Below are 14,638 nucleotides of genomic sequence, written 5' to 3'. Positions count from 1 at the left end.
GTTTGCAACTGTGGCACAAGTGATGCCACTTAAGTGGTGTCTGTGGGGCACAATTTTTGGGAAAAAAGGGAGACTCTGCTTGGAGTCTCCTTGCTGTGTTTTACATGATTTTAGAAGGGCATGCCATGCCTATATCTGTGCCTCGTCCTCTTTTTCCTCGTCCAGCTGTTTAGTTTTCGCATGGGTATTTGTCCATGTCACTTTCCCATGTGTTTTTGTTGTCTTGGGAGTTGTTTGGCACCTTTTGGACAACTTTGAGGGTGTTTTCCAGGTGTTTTTAGGTGTTTGTGATTGCCTCCCATTGTTTTCAATGGGGTTCGAGAGGTTCGTCGAACGGCTCGTCAAACGGGGTACCGTTCGACGAACCGAACTCGAACTCTAGGGGGGTGGCTTATCTCTATACATGTTATATGCTTGTGTTACCTAATCTACAAGTGCACAAAGATATTACACATTCAACATGCAAAACGTGGGCCTGTGTACCCCCAAATGCCAGGGCTGAATGCGAGTCCCAGTCCAGCCCTGCTCTCAAGCCTATACAGCTTGGAATAGGACAACATGTATTAAAAGTATTATGTGATCAAAATACTCATTTGCCTAACTGTACACATTGTGTGTGTGTGTATATATATATATATATATATATATATATATATATATATATATATATATATTACATACAACATGTAGCTGACCTGTTTACCTACTTGAGAATTTGCTTGCTATACTTTTCTGTCTTCCCGATCAATACCTCTAAAACTACATCAACTCTATTGATTTCTAACATGACCCCACTGGCACACAGATCTTCCTACATTTCTAGCATGATTTATGGCAAGCAATGTCTCAGCTTTGTATGGAAAGGCTGTTCATGGAAGCTCACACCAATATTTTATTTGCCGTCTATACTTATTAAGGCGTCTATATATTAATATTTTGTTCTGCGTTATAATTTTATACTCCTTATATAACAATTAGGAACTGAAAAGAGAAAGAAGTAAAAAAAAAAAGATTTTTCTCTCTGGATGGAAAGGAAACCAGATCAGTCCACAGAATTTTTCTTTTGTTGCTAGGTCAATCCCTGGAGGAAAGCAGCCTGGGGACTGTATTATGTCTCACTGTTAAAAAGGATGTTTCTGGGTCACAGATGAGGTCAGTCATAGGGCAGCGTTGAGAAGCCCGTCCTGCAGCTGCTGCGACTGCTGTCATTGGCATCAGTCTGGGATAGATATACGATCTCAAGCTTTGGAATTGTTTTACAATGAATTATACAATAGGATGAAGCCAGCTCTGTCCTGAGATACATAGTAACGGAGCTGTTATCATAAGCATCCACTTTATCCAGTTCTGGGTTTTGTAATTTTGTTTGTTTTTTCCTACTATTTCAGCAGTAACTATATGAAATGTTGGCTACACTAATGCCTGATAATGCTTGTCATCATTTATTCAGCGTGCCACTTTGCTAAGATAGATTGTGGCTTCTGCAGTGCTCACGCAATATTCACCCTTCTGCTTAGCGAAATTAATCACTGTCACTTGACCAGAGATTGTTGTAATCTCTAAAATGTGCGGGTCAATGGGTTCAATGATGAAGTTCAAAATTTTCATAATAACATTTACATTCAGAGCGATATCAAGTACAGTTACGGTATAGCTTTAAGGACTCAGGAGTGATGTCACTAACTGATTTCAAGGGGCAATCAGGTTTAACAGAAACATATTCACTCCCATAATTGAAATCCTGAACCTATCTGCATCTCAAAGAACTGTCACCTGTTAGACAAAGGACGACCAGCGTAATGCTAGGGATACATAATCAACTGCTCCATCCCAAAATTTTGGTTTCAAGCAGGAAAATATTGTGCACTGCGTATTTTAGCATTTTGGCAAAGGCCAGTCTGAACGTATTCATTTATATTTAATCCCATTACTAGAGATGAGCGAACCGGTCGCGGTTCGGCTCGAGGTTGGTTCGCCGAACGGACCTCCCGTTCGAGTTCGGTTCGTCGAACGTTCGACGAACCGAACTCGAACTGCATAGGAAACAATGGCAGGCAATCACAAACACAGAAAAACACCTAGAAAACACCCTCAAAGGTGTCCTAAAGGTGACAAACAACTCAAACACATTGGAAAGTGACAAGGACATATACTCATGCGAAAACAAAACAGCTGGACAAGGAAAAAGAGGAGGACACACAGATATAGGCATGGCACGCCCTTCTAAAATCATGTAAAACACCGCAAGGTGACTCCAAGCGGAGTCTCCATTTTTTCCAAAAATTGGGCCACACACACACCCACCCCTTCAGTGGCAGCAGTTGTGCCCCAGTTGTACACTTCACAGCTACATTTGCATCAAGCACATTCAAAAATACGCCATTCTTATCCATCCCCAGGATGACACCGGGGTAGGTAGCAAAGTCTTTGCTGACCCATGACTTGTTCATCTTGGCTTCTTTTAAAAACAATGTAAGCAAGGGTTACTCCAAGCGGAGTCTCCCTTTTTTCCAAAAATTGGGCCCCACACACCCACCCATTCAGTGGCAGCAGTTGTGCCCTAGTTGTACACTTCACAGCTACATTTGCATCAAGCACATTCAAAAATACGCCATTCTTATCCGTCCCCAGGATGACACCGGGGTAGGTAGCAAAGTCTTTGCTGATCCCAGCTCTGTTCATCTTGGCTTCTTTTAAAAACACATCAAGCAAGGGTTACTCCAAGCGGAGTCTCCCTTTTTTTCCAAAAATTGGGCCACACAGACACCCACCCCATCAGTGGCAGCACTTGGGCCCTAGTTGTACACTTCACAGCTACATTTGCATCAATCACATTCAAAAATACCCCATAATTAACCGTCCCCAGGATGACACCGGGGTAGGTAGCAAAGTCTTTGCTGACCCATGACTTGTTCATCTTGGCTTCTTTTAAAAACAATGTAAGCAAGGGTTACTCCAAGCGGAGTCTCCCTTTTTTCCAAAAATTGGGCCACACAGACACCCACCCCATCAGTGGCAGCACTTGGGCCCTAGTTGCAAACAGGATGTTTTGATTTGCATCAAGCACATTCAAAAATACGCCATTCTTATCCGTCCCCAGGATGACACCGGGGTAGGTAGCAAAGTCTTTCCTGATCCCAGCTCTGTTCATCTTGGCTTCTTTTAAAAACACATCAAGCAAGGGTTACTCCAAGCGGAGTCTCCCTTTTTTTCCAAAAATTGGGCCACACAGACACCCACCCCATCAGTGGCAGCACTTGGGCCCTAGTTGCAAACAGGATGTTTTGATTTGCATCAAGCACATTCAAAAATACGCCATTCTTATCCGTCCCCAGGATGACACCGGGGTAGGTAGCAAAGTCTTTCCTGATCCCAGCTCTGTTCATCTTGGCTTCTTTTAAAAACACATCAAGCAAGGGTTACTCCAAGCGGAGTCTCCCTTTTTTTCCAAAAATTGGGCCACACAGACACCCACCCCATCAGTGGCAGCACTTGGGCCCTAGTTGCAAACAGGATGTTTTGATTTGCATCAAGCACATTCAAAAATACGCCATTCTTATCCGTCCCCAGGATGACACCGGGGTAGGTAGCAAAGTCTTTGCTGATCCCAGCTCTGTTCATCTTGGCTTCTTTTAAAAACACATCAAGCAAGGGTTACTCCAAGCGGAGTCTCCCTTTTTTTCCAAAAATTGGGCCACACAGACACCCACCCCATCAGTGGCAGCACTTGGGCCCTAGTTGTACACTTCACAGCTACATTTGCATCAATCACATTCAAAAATACCCCATAATTAACCGTCCCCAGGATGACACCGGGGTAGGTAGCAAAGTCTTTGCTGACCCATGACTTGTTCATCTTGGCTTCTTTTAAAAACAATGTAAGCAAGGGTTACTCCAAGCGGAGTCTCCCTTTTTTCCAAAAATTGGGCCACACAGACACCCACCCCATCAGTGGCAGCACTTGGGCCCTAGTTGCAAACAGGATGTTTTGATTTGCATCAAGCACATTCAAAAATACGCCATTCTTATCCGTCCCCAGGATGACACCGGGGTAGGTAGCAAAGTCTTTCCTGATCCCAGCTCTGTTCATCTTGGCTTCTTTTAAAAACACATCAAGCAAGGGTTACTCCAAGCGGAGTCTCCCTTTTTTTCCAAAAATTGGGCCACACAGACACCCACCCCATCAGTGGCAGCACTTGGGCCCTAGTTGCAAACAGGATGTTTTGATTTGCATCAAGCACATTCAAAAATACGCCATTCTTATCCGTCCCCAGGATGACACCGGGGTAGGTAGCAAAGTCTTTCCTGATCCCAGCTCTGTTCATCTTGGCTTCTTTTAAAAACACATCAAGCAAGGGTTACTCCAAGCGGAGTCTCCCTTTTTTTCCAAAAATTGGGCCACACAGACACCCACCCCATCAGTGGCAGCACTTGGGCCCTAGTTGCAAACAGGATGTTTTGATTTGCATCAAGCACATTCAAAAATACGCCATTCTTATCCGTCCCCAGGATGACACCGGGGTAGGTAGCAAAGTCTTTGCTGATCCCAGCTCTGTTCATCTTGGCTTCTTTTAAAAACACATCAAGCAAGGGTTACTCCAAGCGGAGTCTCCCTTTTTTTCCAAAAATTGGGCCACACAGACACCCACCCCATCAGTGGCAGCACTTGGGCCCTAGTTGTACACTTCACAGCTACATTTGCATCAATCACATTCAAAAATACCCCATAATTAACCGTCCCCAGGATGACACCGGGGTAGGTAGCAAAGTCTTTGCTGACCCATGACTTGTTCATCTTGGCTTCTTTTAAAAACAATGTAAGCAAGGGTTACTCCAAGCGGAGTCTCCCTTTTTTCCAAAAATTGGGCCACACAGACACCCACCCCATCAGTGGCAGCACTTGGGCCCTAGTTGCAAACAGGATGTTTTGATTTGCATCAAGCACATTCAAAAATACGCCATTCTTATCCGTCCCCAGGATGACACCGGGGTAGGTAGCAAAGTCTTTCCTGATCCCAGCTCTGTTCATCTTGGCTTCTTTTAAAAACACATCAAGCAAGGGTTACTCCAAGCGGAGTCTCCCTTTTTTTCCAAAAATTGGGCCACACAGACACCCACCCCATCAGTGGCAGCACTTGGGCCCTAGTTGCAAACAGGATGTTTTGATTTGCATCAAGCACATTCAAAAATACGCCATTCTTATCCGTCCCCAGGATGACACCGGGGTAGGTAGCAAAGTCTTTCCTGATCCCAGCTCTGTTCATCTTGGCTTCTTTTAAAAACACATCAAGCAAGGGTTACTCCAAGCGGAGTCTCCCTTTTTTTCCAAAAATTGGGCCACACAGACACCCACCCCATCAGTGGCAGCACTTGGGCCCTAGTTGCAAACAGGATGTTTTGATTTGCATCAAGCACATTCAAAAATACGCCATTCTTATCCGTCCCCAGGATGACACCGGGGTAGGTAGCAAAGTCTTTCCTGATCCCAGCTCTGTTCATCTTGGCTTCTTTTAAAAACACATCAAGCAAGGGTTACTCCAAGCGGAGTCTCCCTTTTTTTCCAAAAATTGGGCCACACAGACACCCACCCCATCAGTGGCAGCACTTGGGCCCTAGTTGCAAACAGGATGTTTTGATTTGCATCAAGCACATTCAAAAATACGCCATTCTTATCCGTCCCCAGGATGACACCGGGGTAGGTAGCAAAGTCTTTCCTGATCCCAGCTCTGTTCATCTTGGCTTCTTTTAAAAACACATCAAGCAAGGGTTACTCCAAGCGGAGTCTCCCTTTTTTTCCAAAAATTGGGCCACACAGACACCCACCCCATCAGTGGCAGCACTTGGGCCCTAGTTGCAAACAGGATGTTTTGATTTGCATCAAGCACATTCAAAAATACGCCATTCTTATCCGTCCCCAGGATGACACCGGGGTAGGTAGCAAAGTCTTTCCTGATCCCAGCTCTGTTCATCTTGGCTTCTTTTAAAAACACATCAAGCAAGGGTTACTCCAAGCGGAGTCTCCCTTTTTTTCCAAAAATTGGGCCACACAGACACCCACCCCATCAGTGGCAGCACTTGGGCCCTAGTTGCAAACAGGATGTTTTGATTTGCATCAAGCACATTCAAAAATACGCCATTCTTATCCGTCCCCAGGATGACACCGGGGTAGGTAGCAAAGTCTTTCCTGATCCCAGCTCTGTTCATCTTGGCTTCTTTTAAAAACACATCAAGCAAGGGTTACTCCAAGCGGAGTCTCCCTTTTTTTCCAAAAATTGGGCCACACAGACACCCACCCCATCAGTGGCAGCACTTGGGCCCTAGTTGCAAACAGGATGTTTTGATTTGCATCAAGCACATTCAAAAATACGCCATTCTTATCCGTCCCCAGGATGACACCGGGGTAGGTAGCAAAGTCTTTCCTGATCCCAGCTCTGTTCATCTTGGCTTCTTTTAAAAACACATCAAGCAAGGGTTACTCCAAGCGGAGTCTCCCTTTTTTCCAAAAATTGGGCCACACAGACACCCACCCCATCAGTGGCAGCACTTGGGCCCTAGTTGCAAACAGGATGTTTTGATTTGCATCAAGCACATTCAAAAATACGCCATTCTTATCCGTCCCCAGGATGACACCGGGGTAGGTAGCAAAGTCTTTCCTGATCCCAGCTCTGTTCATCTTGGCTTCTTTTAAAAACACATCAAGCAAGGGTTACTCCAAGCGGAGTCTCCCTTTTTTTCCAAAAATTGGGCCACACAGACACCCACCCCATCAGTGGCAGCACTTGGGCCCTAGTTGCAAACAGGATGTTTTGATTTGCATCAAGCACATTCAAAAATACGCCATTCTTATCCGTCCCCAGGATGACACCGGGGTAGGTAGCAAAGTCTTTCCTGATCCCAGCTCTGTTCATCTTGGCTTCTTTTAAAAACACATCAAGCAAGGGTTACTCCAAGCGGAGTCTCCCTTTTTTTCCAAAAATTGGGCCACACAGACACCCACCCCATCAGTGGCAGCACTTGGGCCCTAGTTGCAAACAGGATGTTTTGATTTGCATCAAGCACATTCAAAAATACGCCATTCTTATCCGTCCCCAGGATGACACCGGGGTGGGTAGCAAAGTCTTTCCTGATCCCAGCTCTGTTCATCTTGGCTTCTTTTAAAAACACATCAAGCAAGGGTTACTCCAAGCGGAGTCTCCCTTTTTTTCCAAAAATTGGGCCACACAGACACCCACCCCATCAGTGGCAGCACTTGGGCCCTAGTTGCAAACAGGATGTTTTGATTTGCATCAAGCACATTCAAAAATACGCCATTCTTATCCGTCCCCAGGATGACACCGGGGTAGGTAGCAAAGTCTTTCCTGATCCCAGCTCTGTTCATCTTGGCTTCTTTTAAAAACACATCAAGCAAGGGTTACTCCAAGCGGAGTCTCCCTTTTTTCCAAAAATTGGGCCACACAGACACCCACCCCATCAGTGGCAGCACTTGGGCCCTAGTTGCAAACAGGATGTTTTGATTTGCATCAAGCACATTCAAAAATACGCCATTCTTATCCGTCCCCAGGATGACACCGGGGTAGGTAGCAAAGTCTTTCCTGATCCCAGCTCTGTTCATCTTGGCTTCTTTTAAAAACACATCAAGCAAGGGTTACTCCAAGCGGAGTCTCCCTTTTTTTCCAAAAATTGGGCCACACAGACACCCACCCCATCAGTGGCAGCACTTGGGCCCTAGTTGCAAACAGGATGTTTTGATTTGCATCAAGCACATTCAAAAATACGCCATTCTTATCCGTCCCCAGGATGACACCGGGGTAGGTAGCAAAGTCTTTCCTGATCCCAGCTCTGTTCATCTTGGCTTCTTTTAAAAACACATCAAGCAAGGGTTACTCCAAGCGGAGTCTCCCTTTTTTTCCAAAAATTGGGCCACACAGACACCCACCCCATCAGTGGCAGCACTTGGGCCCTAGTTGCAAACAGGATGTTTTGATTTGCATCAAGCACATTCAAAAATACGCCATTCTTATCCGTCCCCAGGATGACACCGGGGTGGGTAGCAAAGTCTTTCCTGATCCCAGCTCTGTTCATCTTGGCTTCTTTTAAAAACACATCAAGCAAGGGTTACTCCAAGCGGAGTCTCCCTTTTTTTCCAAAAATTGGGCCACACAGACACCCACCCCATCAGTGGCAGCACTTGGGCCCTAGTTGCAAACAGGATGTTTTGATTTGCATCAAGCACATTCAAAAATACGCCATTCTTATCCGTCCCCAGGATGACACCGGGGTAGGTAGCAAAGTCTTTGCTGATCCCAGCTCTGTTCATCTTGGCTTCTTTTAAAAACACATCAAGCAAGGGTTACTCCAAGCGGATTCTCCCTTTTTTTCCAAAAATTGGGCCACACAGACACCCACCCCATCAGTGGCAGCACTTGGGCCCTAGTTGCAAACAGGATGTTTTGATTTGCATCAAGCACATTCAAAAATACGCCATTCTTATCCGTCCCCAGGATGACTCCGGGGTAGGTAGCAAAGTCTTTGCTGACCCATGACTTGTTCATCTTGGCTTCTTTTAAAAACAATGTAAGCAAGGGTTACTCCAAGCGGAGTCTCCCTTTTTTCCAAAAATTGGGCCACACAGACACCCACCCCATCAGTGGCAGCACTTGGGCCCTAGTTGCAAACAGGATGTTTTGATTTGCATCAAGCACATTCCAAATCCACAAGCATTTACTCTCCCCAGGATGACACAGGGGTAGTAAATTCCTTCTGGATCCATGACTTGTTCATTTTGATGAACGTCAGTCTGTCCACATTGTCACTGGACAGACGCGTGCGCTTATCTGTCAGCACACACCCAGCAGCACTGAATACACGTTCAGAGACAACGCTGGCAGCTGGACACGACAAAATCTCCAAGGCGTAACTGGAGAGCTCTGGCCATTTTTCTATGTTTGAAGCCCAAAAGGAGCAAGGCTCCAGTTGCACAGTCATGGCATCGATGTTCATTTGGAGATACTCCTGTATCATCCTCTCCAGCCGTTGAGTATGTGTCAGACTTGTTGTCTCTGGTGGCCTTGCAAAAGAGGGTCTAAAAAAATTATGAAAAGATTCCATAAAATTGCTGTTACCGGCACCAGATACGGTCCTACTGGTACGGGTAGACTGGTGAAGATGACGAGACCGTCCCATGTTTGTCAAGTTACAACTGGGAGATTCCCTCCCTGCACCTGCACGGTTGTTTGGTGGAAAAGCCGAGCTAAGATCGAGTAACAGCTTCTGCTGATACTCCTGCATACGTGCGTCCCTTTCTATGGCTGGAATTATGTCACAAAATTTGGACTTGTACCGGGGATCTAATAGTGTGGCAATCCAGTAGTCATCATCACTTCTAATTTTGACAATACGACTGTCATGTTGGAGGTAGTGCAACAAAAAGGCACTCATGTGTCTTGCGCAGCCATGCGGACCAAGTCCACGCTGTGTTTGTGGCATAGAGGTGCTACCCGTTCTTTCTTCCTCTGACATCTCCCCCCAACCTCTTTCAACTGAAATTTGACCAAGGTCTCCCTCATCCGCTGAGTCTTCCATGTCCATGGACAGTTCGTCCTCCATTTCTTCATGTTCTCCTGCACCTTGCTCAACATTTCGCCTGCTACTATGCGCCCTTGTCGATCCCTGTTCCCCATGGTCCCATGCCTGCTGCGTTGGTGATGATGAACGTCTGGACCTTGGTGATGTTGTTGTCCCTTGCACATATGAATCCTCCTGTAGTTCCTCCCCTTCATGTTGTCCCACCCCCTGACTCCGAATAGTGTTTAGCGTGTGCTCCAGCATGTAAATGACTGGAATCGTCATGCTGATAATGGCATTGTCAGAGCTAAACATATTCGTCGCCATGTCGAAACTGTGCAGAAGGGTGCATAGGTCCTTGATCTGAGACCACTCCATCAGGGTGATCTGCCCCACCTCTGCATCTCGTTGGCCCAGGCTATACGTCATGACGTATTGCACCAGGGCTCTGCGGTGCTGCCACAGTCGCTGTAACATGTGGAGAGTTGAATTCCAGCGTGTCGCCACATCGCATTTCAGGCGATGAACCGGCAGGCCGAAAGACTTCTGTAGCGATGCAAGTCGCTCAGCTGCGGCGCTTGAACGCCGGAAGTGAGCAGACAGTTTTCGTGCCCTGTTCAGAAGGCCATCTAGGCCGGGATAGTGTGTTAAAAATTGCTGCACGACAAGGTTCAACACGTGAGCCATACAAGGTACGTGTGTCACCTTGCCCAGGCGAAGGGCCGCACCCAGGTTTGCAGCATTGTCGCACACGGCCTTACCAGGCTGCAGGTTGAGTGGAGACAACCATTTATTAAACTCGGACCGCAGAGCTGACCACAACTCCTCAGCTGTGTGACTCTTATTACCAAGACATGTCAAGCTAAAGACCGCCTGATGCCGTTGCGCTCGGCTGCCAGCATAGTAATGAGGCGTGCGTGATTCCTTCTGCGCAGTGAGAACGCTGGTGGCCTGACCAGGCAGGCTTGGGGCGGAGGTGGAGGACCCAGATGAGGTGGAGGATGCAGAAGCTGTGGCGGAACTTGGACAGACAGAGGATTGACACACAAGTCGTGGGGACGGCAAGACTTGTGCAGCAGACCCTTCACCATCTATCACCATAGTTACCCAGTGCCCAGTCAGCGACATGTAACGTCCCTGTCCATGCTTACTGGTCCAAGTATCGGTGGTGAAATGCACCCGTTCACACACAGAGTTTCTCAAGGAAGCGGTGATGTTGTGTGCGACATGCTGGTGTAGCGCGGGCACACCTTTCTTAGAGAAGTAGTGGCGACTAGGCATCTGGTACTGGGGCACAGCGACAGACATAAGGTCTCTAAAATCCTGTGTGTCCACTAGGCGGAAAGGCAGCATTTCGGTAGCCAACAGCTTACAGAGGGATAGAGTCAACCTCTTAGCTTTGTCATGGGTCGGAGGAAGTGGCCTTTTATTTGACCACATCTGAGGGACAGAGATCTGGCTGCTGTGTGTAGACGGTGTTGAGTAGGGTGTCCCTGGAAAAATGCAGGTTTGTGAGGAAAGTGCAGGCGGAGACATGATGTTGCCTTCATCCAACGTTGGTGCTATCGATGTCTGAGAGAGCTGTACACACTCACTTGTTTCCCCTTCCAAACCAACTGACGACCTTACAAGCAAACTGCCTGTTGCGGTTACAGTGGTGGAAGTTTTGCGTGGAAAAACAGGTGTGACAGCTGTCCCCACAGTCCTAGAAGATGAAGAGCGCGCGGATGCACTGGAAGGGGCGGGCGGTGGATGGTTCGCTCCGCTAGCCGGCATTGCAGCACGGTGAGCTTCCCACCGGGACTTATGATATTTATTCATGTGACGATTCATGGAAGAAGTTGTCAAACTGCTGAGGTTTTGACCTCTACTAACAGAATCATGACAAATGTTACATATCACATGAGTTGGGCGATCTTTTTCGATGTGAAAAAAGGCCCAGGCTAGGCAAGGCTTAGAGGCCATGCGACCTGTTGATCCACCCCGAATAATGCTCATAGGCAGAGTGGTGGCTGAGGATGCAGTTGTAGACGTGCTACCAGTGCTCCGACTCTGTCCAGGAAGGCGCAAGGTAACTTCGTCGTCGGTTGCATCCTCCTCCACCGCCTCTGTTGACCTCCTCGAGTGCCTGACTGGGGGTTGACAGTAGGTGGGATCTAGAACGTCATCATCAATTGTTGTGTTTGCACTCCCCTCCCCCTCAGACCGAGCCTCTTCTTGCCCTGACCGAATATTTAAGTTGTCATCCCAATCGGGTATCTGCGTCTCATCTTCATCAGTATGTTCCTCATTGTCTATAACCACAGGTGTTACAGTTTGTGACAAAGGGTCAACATTATGCTCAGAAACTTGGTCCTCACGGCCTGAATCTGAGTCACAAAGGTTCTGGGCATCACTGCAGACCATTTCCTGTTCTGTACTCACTGTAGCTTGGGAGCAGACCTCTGATTCCCAGGCTATAGTGTGACTGAACAGCTCTGCAGACTCAGCCATCTCAGTTCCACCATACTGTGCAGGGCTGATGGAGACTTCAGAGCTGGGAGAAATCAAGTGTGATTGGGATGACAACTCAGAGGAATGGTGTTTTTTGGATGCGGTACTTGAAGTGGCTGAGAGGGCACTTGTTGGACCACTTGAGATCCATTCAAGCATTTTCCTTTTTTGCCCATCATCTACCTTTGTTCCTCTTGTTCGTGTCCGTAAAAAAGGGAGCACATCGGATTGTCCACAATAAGTAGTAGACATCTTACTTTTGCTAGTAGATGGTCTATCTTCAGCAGATGATAATGGAGCTTTGGCACCTTCCCCACTGACAAAACCTTTTTTGCCTTTTCCACCACGCCTCTTCCCCTTTCCACCAGCATCTGTCATTTTGCCACTCATGTTGATTGCGACAAGATTGTGGACTGAAAATGTGGTAGTAAAAATTGAGAGGTGGTGAAGATTGCAGTGGTGGTCTAGCTTTATTAACAGCAGAATAATAAAGAATAAATATCCCTGACAATGTAACTTAGTTATAATTCGTTGGAGTGTGCAACGCAGGCAGACGTGCTGCAAATGTCTTGGCACTAGTGGGACTATAGCAAAGTCCAATAGCCACGTATAGGATGCCACTAGGTTCACTGAGTGTGTGCTAGTATAATGGCTTAGTTATAATTAGTTGGAGTGTGCAACGCAGGCAGATGCGCTCTGCAAATGTCTTGGCACTAGTAGGACTATAGCAAAGTCCAATAGCCACGTATAGGATGCCACTAGGTACACTGAGTGTGTGCTAGTATAATGGCTTAGTTATAATTAGTTGGAGTGTGCAACGCAGGCAGACGTGCTGCAAATGTCTTGGCACTAGTGGGACTATAGCAAAGTCCAATAGCCACGTATAGGATGCCACTAGGTACACTGAGTGTGTGCTAGTATAATGGCTTAGTTATAATTAGTTGGAGTGTGCAACGCAGGCAGACGTGCTGCAAATGTCTTGGCACTAGTGGGACTATAGCAAAGTCCAATAGCCACGTATAGGATGCCACTAGGTACACTGAGTGTGTGCTAGTATAATGGCTTAGTTATAATTAGTTGGAGTGTGCAACGCAGGCAGACGTGCTGCAAATGTCTTGGCACTAGTGGGACTATAGCAAAGTCCAATAGCCACGTATAGGATGCCACTAGGTACACTGAGTGTGTGCTAGTATAATGGCTTAGTTATAATTAGTTGGAGTGTGCAACGCAGGCAGACGTGCTGCAAATGTCTTGGCACTAGTGGGACTATAGCAAAGTCCAATATCCACGTATAGGATGCCACTAGGTTCACTGAGTGTGTGCTAGTATAATGGCTTAGTTATAATTAGTTGGAGTGTGCAACGCAGGCAGATGCGCTCTGCAAATGTCTTGGCACTAGTAGGACTATAGCAAAGTCCAATAGCCACGTATAGGATGCCACTAGGTACACTGAGTGTGTGCTAGTATAATGGCTTAGTTATAATTAGTTGGAGTGTGCAACGCAGGCAGACGTGCTGCAAATGTCTTGGCACTAGTGGGACTATAGCAAAGTCCAATAGCCACGTATAGGATGCCACTAGGTACACTGAGTGTGTGCTAGTATAATGGCTTAGTTATAATTAGTTGGAGTGTGCAACGCAGGCAGACGTGCTGCAAATGTCTTGGCACTAGTGGGACTATAGCAAAGTCCAATATCCACGTATAGGATGCCACTAGGTTCACTGAGTGTGTGCTAGTATAATGGCTTAGTTATAATTAGTTGGAGTGTGCAACGCAGGCAGATGCGCTCTGCAAATGTCTTGGCACTAGTAGGACTATAGCAAAGTCCAATAGCCACGTATAGGATGCCACTAGGTACACTGAGTGTGTGCTAGTATAATGGCTTAGTTATAATTAGTTGGAGTGTGCAACGCAGGCAGACGTGCTGCAAATGTCTTGGCACTAGTGGGACTATAGCAAAGTCCAATAGCCACGTATAGGATGCCACTAGGTACACTGAGTGTTTGCTAGTAAAATTGCTTAGTTTAAAAAACTTGGAGTGTGCAATGCAGGCAGATGTGCTCTGCTAATGTCTTTGCACTAGTGGGACTATAGCAAAGTCCAATAGCCACGTATAGGATGCCACTAGGTACACTGAGTGTGTGCTAGTATAATGGCTTAGTTATAATTAGTTGGAGTGTGCAACGCAGGCAGACGTGCTGCAAATGTCTTGGCACTAGTGGGACTATAGCAAAGTCCAATAGCCACGTATAGGATGCCACTAGGTACACTGAGTGTGTGCTAGTATAATGGCTTAGTTATAATTAGTTGGAGTGTGCAACGCAGGCAGACGTGCTGCAAATGTCTTGGCACTAGTGGGACTATAGCAAAGTCCAATAGCCACGTATAGGATGCCACTAGGTACACTGAGTGTGTGCTAGTATAATGGCTTAGTTATAATTAGTTGGAGTGTGCAACGCAGGCAGACGTGCTGCAAATGTCTTGGCACTAGTGGGACTATAGCAAAGTCCAATAGCCACGTATAGGATGCCACTAGGTACACTGAGTGTGTGCTAGTATAATGGCTTAGTTATAATTAGTT

Source organism: Anomaloglossus baeobatrachus, chromosome 1 (genome assembly GCF_048569485.1).
Source record: "Anomaloglossus baeobatrachus isolate aAnoBae1 chromosome 1, aAnoBae1.hap1, whole genome shotgun sequence".
Classification (NCBI taxonomy): Eukaryota; Metazoa; Chordata; class Amphibia; order Anura; family Aromobatidae; genus Anomaloglossus; species Anomaloglossus baeobatrachus.
This window is presented reverse-complemented; position numbering follows the sequence as displayed.